Source organism: Cherax quadricarinatus, chromosome 1, assembly GCF_038502225.1.
Source record: "Cherax quadricarinatus isolate ZL_2023a chromosome 1, ASM3850222v1, whole genome shotgun sequence".
In the NCBI taxonomy this organism is placed as follows: Eukaryota; Metazoa; Arthropoda; class Malacostraca; order Decapoda; family Parastacidae; genus Cherax; species Cherax quadricarinatus.
The window spans coordinates 55,304,339-55,310,451 of record NC_091292.1 but is presented as its reverse complement, the minus strand read 5'-3'; positions in this window follow the sequence as shown (position 1 = coordinate 55,310,451).

The following is a 6,113-nucleotide window of genomic DNA, read 5'->3' as shown; positions in this document are numbered from 1 at the left end:
TAGGAGTTAAAAATTTCACACATTTCCTTACCACTGTCAGTGGTCCGACCTGAGTTACTTTTGAGTGGGCCAGTCTTGTCCTTAATCTTACTTCTATATATCTGAAAGAAACTTTTTGGGTTAGTCTTCGAATCCCTTGCCACTTTGGCCTCATAATCTCTCTTAGCTTTTCTTATTCCCCTTTTTTATCTAAGTGAATATGTTGATTTCTTAATTGGCCATCCCCTCTTTTGATACGCTATATATGCCTCTCTTTTAACCAATGAGACCAATGGAAATAAATCACTTTGACTTTTTTGGGTTATTCTAGGTTCTCTACACATATGCTGCTATGTATGATAATCTATGTAACTGTATTTATGTATACCTTAATAAACTTAATTACTTACTATTGTTTATCCATTTAGGATCATTTTTGGTTGATCTAATTTCCCTGCTTGGAACATAAGTCGTCTGGGTAGCTAAAACTATGCACTGGAAAATGTCATATTAGCAACCACACCACCTGCCTGACCTATAGTCAGGTCATTCCAATTTAGCCCACCCAGATAGTTTCTCAGTCCCATGAAATCAGCCAAGCGGAAGTCTGGGACAGAGACTTGATTGCAGTTAATTGGGTAATTCCATGATATATTGAAACTAATACACACTACAAGGCTACTCCATAATTATGTTATCATTAGGATTATAATTATTTTATATTAAATAACAAGTACCAAAGTCATATGGGTCATAGAGCTCAGAGCTACTCTATGTTAGACAGGACGAATCATCACTTTATATTCACGGGGGATACAATATTCTGTGGAGAGGAAAAACACTATATGAGAGTGCACAGTGATCTATTACCTGTAACAACTGGTGGTAATGCTTAATATACTGGTAAAGTACACTTATAGTAAAATGATCCACTACAGCTCTCTTATCAGTCTCCTCCAAGACCTTGTGCACTGGTTTTAGAAGCGGCTTCACCGTCCGAAAAGGGTCTCATAAGTCAACCCACCTCCAGTCAGTTGAGTGGCTGACCCTTATCTCTCATTTTCTCCACAAATAACCCCAGGGACACACTACCCAATACATTCCAAGCGGACAGGCTGCTGCCTAACGTCACATCCCTTTTCTATTCCTTTAAAAAATAACAGTTACGAGAATGTATAATTATCCTAAATTCTATGGTTCTTTTTATCCCTAATGCCAAATCAAACATGTAAAAAACAGAAAAGTTCAAAGATTCGTAACAAAACTGATGCCATAGCTGAGAGGACTTGCAGATGAAAAGATGTAATAAATGACAATGATAACCTCGGAGGAAAAAGGAAACAGGGAAGACATGATAATGTACAAGATACATAGAGAAAATTGGAGAAAAATTGTTGATGGAAAGGAGAGGGGAGTAACTAGGAGAGAGGAGGGAAAGTGGATAGGGGGAAAAAGAAAGATATGCTTAGAAGAATAAGTGGGTAAGAGACAAGAGATCGGCAGAGGAGAAAGTGAAATAAATCAAAGAAAAAATGAGAGACGAAGAAAGCGAGACCGTGAGAAGGTGAGAGAGAGAATAATTATTCTGATCTATTAGGTAAGAAGGGGAAGAGGAAGGGAGGAAAGGAGAGAGGAAGGGAGGAAAGGAAATAAAGCAAGAGAAGAGTGAGTCATGATAGTTATGATGGATGATAATGTCTGCTGCCACTGCTGTATCTACATACTATCACAGTCTACACTTTCCTTCTCTCTCTCTCACTTTCTCCCCCAAGCTCTCTCTCTTTCTCTCCTACTATAGAGATTTGGGGAACGAATTGCAGATTGTTAATTGCTTATTATTGTGTTATTGTTCATGTGTACAAGTCTTCTATCTCACACACACACACACACACACACACACACACACACACACACACACACACACACACAGCCAGGAGCTGTAAATCGACCCCTTCAGCCACATACAGGTGAATACACACACACACACTACAAGAGAGGGGACTACGCGGGAATGAAGAATTTCCTGAACGGGGTTCAGTAGGACAGTGAACTAACAGCGAAGTCAGTAAACGAGATGATGGAATATGTGACAACAATATGCAAGGAAGCTGAGGAGAGGTTTGTACCCAAGAGTAACAGAAATAACGAGAAGGCCAGGATGAGCCCTTGGTTCACCCAAAGGCGTAGAGAGGCCAAAACCAAGTGTTCTAGAGAATGGAAGAAGTATAGAAGGCAAATGACCCAGGAGAATAAGGAAAGAAGTCATAGAGCCAGAAATGAATATGCACAGGTAAGAAAGGAGGCCCAACGGCAATACGAAAATGACATAGTAGCGAAAGTTAAATCTGACCCGAGGCTGTTGTACAGGAGAAACTCAACATGAGATTCAAAGTGTTCACAGAGGAGACAGAAGAGACTCCAGAAAGACGGAGAGGTGGGGTACACCACCAAGTGTTGACCACAATACATACAACTGAGGAAGAACTGAAGTGGCTGCTAAGCGAGTAAGATACCTCAAAGGCGATGAGGCCGGATAACATCTCTCCCTGGGTCCTGAGAGAGGGAGAAGAGGCGCTATGTGTACCACTAACAACAATTTTCAACACATCTATAGAAACAGGGTGAATGCATGAGGTATGGAAGACAGCAAATGTAGTCCCAATTTTTAAAAAAAGGAGACAGACACGAAGCACTAAACTACAGACCAGTGTCACTGACATGTATGGAATGCAAAGTCATGGAGAAGATCATCAAGAGAAGAGTGGTGGAGCACCTAGAAAGGAATGAGCTCATCAACGACAGCCAGCACTGTTTCAGGGACGGGAAATCCTGTGTCACAAACCAACTGGAGTTCTATGACAGGGTGACAGCAGTAAGACAAGAGAGGGGTGGGTAGGCTGCATTTTCTTTGACTGTAAGAAGGCGTTTCACACAGTTCCACACGAGAGATTAGTGCAAAAGCTGGAGGACCAGGCAGGGATAACAGGGAAGGCACTGCAATGGATCAGGGAATGTCTGTCAGGACGGCAACAGCGGGTCATGGTACGTGGCGAGGCGTCAGAGTGGACGCCTGTGACGAGCAGGGTTCCATAGGGGTCGGTCCTAGGACCGGTGCTGTTTCTGGTATTTGTGATCATGACGGAAGGAATAGACTCTGAAGTGTCGCTGTTTGCAGATGATATGGAGAAAAAGAGAGAGGTTAAGAGAGTGGTGAAGCAATGTAAAAAGAGAGCAAATGAGAGAGTGGGTGAGATGTTATCAACAAATTTTGTTGAAAATAAGAAAAAGTTTTGGAGATAGATTAACAAGTTAAGAAAGCCTAGAGAACAAATGGATTTGTCAGTTAAAAATAGGAGAGGAGAGTTATTAAATGGAGAGGTAGAGGTATTGGGAAGATGGAGGGAATATTTTGAGGAATTGTTAAATGTTGATGAAGATAGGGAAGCTGTGATTTCGTGTATAGGGCAAGGAGGAATAGCATCTTGTAGGAGTGAGGAAGAGCCAGTTGTGAGTGTGGGGGAAGTTCGTGAGGCAGTAGGTAAAATGAAAGGGGGTAAGGCAGCCGGGATTGATGGGATAAAGATAGAAATGTTAAAAGCAGGTGGGGATATAGTTTTGGAGTGGTTGGTGCAATTATTTAATAAATGTATGGAAGAGGGTAAGGTACCTAGGGATTGGCAGAGCATGCATAGTTCCTTTGTATAAAGGCAAAGGGGATAAAAGAGAGTGCAAAAATTATAGGGGGATAAGTCTGTTGAGTGTACCTGGTAAAGTGTATGGTAGAGTTATAATTGAAAGAATTAAGAGTAAGACGGAGAATAGGATAGCAGATGAACAAGGAGGCTTTAGGAAAGGTAGGGGGTGTGTGGACCAGGTGTTTACAGTGAAACATATAAGTGAACAGTATTTAGATAAGGCTAAAGAGGTCTTTGTGGCATTTATGGATTTGGAAAAGGCGTATGACAGGGTGGATAGGGGGGCAATGTGGCAGATGTTGCAAGTGTATGGTGTAGGAGGTAGGTTACTGAAAGCAGTGAAGAGTTTTTACGAGGATAGTGAGGCTCAAGTTAGAGTATGTAGGAAAGAGGGAAATTTTTTCCCAGTAAAAGTAGGCCTTAGACAAGGATGTGTGATGTCACCGTGGTTGTTTAATATATTTATAGATGGGGCTGTAAGAGAAGTAAATGCGAGGGTCTTGGCAAGAGGCGTGGAGTTAAAAGATAAAGAATCACACACAAAGTGGGAGTTGTCACAGCTGCTCTTTGCTGATGACACTGTGCTCTTGGGAGATTCTGAAGAGAAGCTGCAGAGATTGGTGGATGAATTTGGTAGGGTGTGCAAAAGAAGAAAATTAAAGGTGAATACAGGAAAGAGTAAGGTTATGAGGATAACAAAAAGATTAGGTGATGAAAGATTGAATATCAGATTGGAGGGAGAGAGTATGGAGGAGGTGAACGTATTCAGATATTTGGGAGTGGACGTGTCAGCGGATGGGTCTATGAAAGATGAGGTGAATCATAGAATTGATGAGGGAAAAAGAGTGAGTGGTGCACTTAGGAGTCTGTGGAGACAAAGAACTTTGTCCTTGGAGGCAAAGAGGGGAATGTATGAGAGTATAGTTTTACCAACGCTCTTATATGGGTGTGAAGCATGGGTGATGAATGTTGCAGCGAGGAGAAGGCTGGAGGCAGTGGAGATGTCATGTCTGAGGGCAATGTGTGGTGTGAATATAATGCAGAGAATTCGTAGTTTGGAAGTTAGGAGGAGGTGCGGGATTACCAAAACTGTTGTCCAGAGGGCTGAGGAAGGGTTGTTGAGGTGGTTCGGACATGTAGAGAGAATGGAGCGAAACAGAATGACTTCAAGAGTGTATCAGTCTGTAGTGGAAGGAAGGCGGGGTAGGGGTCGGCCTAGGAAGGGTTGGAGGGAGGGGGTAAAGGAGGTTTTGTGTGCGAGGGGCTTGGACTTCCAGCAGGCATGCGTGAGCGTGTTTGATAGGAGTGAATGGAGACAAATGGTTTTTAATACCTGACGTGCTGTTGGAGTGTGAGCAAAGTAACATTTATGAAGGGATTCAGGGAAACCGGCAGGCCGGACTTGAGTCCTGGAGATGGGAAGTACAGTGCCTGCACTCTGAAGGAGGGGTGTTAATGTTGCAGTTTAAAAACTGTAGTGTAAAGCACCCTTCTGGCAAGACAGTGATGGAGTGAATGATGGTGAAAGTTTTTCTTTTTCGGGCCACCCTGCCTTGGTGGGAATCGGCCAGTGTGATAATAAAAAAATAAATAATGAAGTTGATGAGAAAAATTCAATCGGACGGGGACCAGACAGAACTACAAAGGGATCTGGACAGGCTACAGGCCTGGTCCAGCAACTGGCTCCTGGAGTTCAACCCCACTAAGTGCAAAGTCATGAAGATTGGGGAAGGGCAAAGAAGACCACAGATGGACTACAGTCTAGGGGGCCAGAGACTACAAACCTCACTCAAGGAAAAGGATCTTGGTGTGAGTATAACACTGGGCACATCTCCTGAGGTGCACATCAACCAAATAACTGCTGCAGCATATGGGCGCCTGGCAAACCTAAGAACAGCATTTCGACATCTAAATAAGGAATCTTTAAGGACCCTGTTCACTGTGTACGTTAGGCCCTTTTTTTTTAATATGCAGCACGAGTTTGGAACCCACACCTAGCCAAGCACGTAAGGAAACTAGAGAAAGTGCAAAGGTGTGCAACTAGACTGTTCCCGGAGCTAAGGGGTATGTCCTACGAGGAGAGGTTAAGAAAAATCGACCTGACAAAACTGGAAGACAGGAGACGTGGGGGGGGGGGATATGGTAACTACATACAAAATACTGAGAGAAAGCGATAAGATGGACAGACAGGATGTTCCAGAGATGGGACACAGCAACAAGGGGTCACAGTTGGAAGTTGAAGACTCTGATGAATCACAGGGATGTTAGGAAGTATTTCTTCAGTCAGAGAGTTGTCGGGAAGTGGAATAGTCTGGGAAATGATGTAGTAGAGGCAGGATCCATACATAGCTTTAAGAAGAGGTATGCTAAGGCACATGGAGCGGGAAGAGTGACCTAGTAGCGGCCAGCGAAGAGGCGGGGCCAGGAGCTGTGACTCGA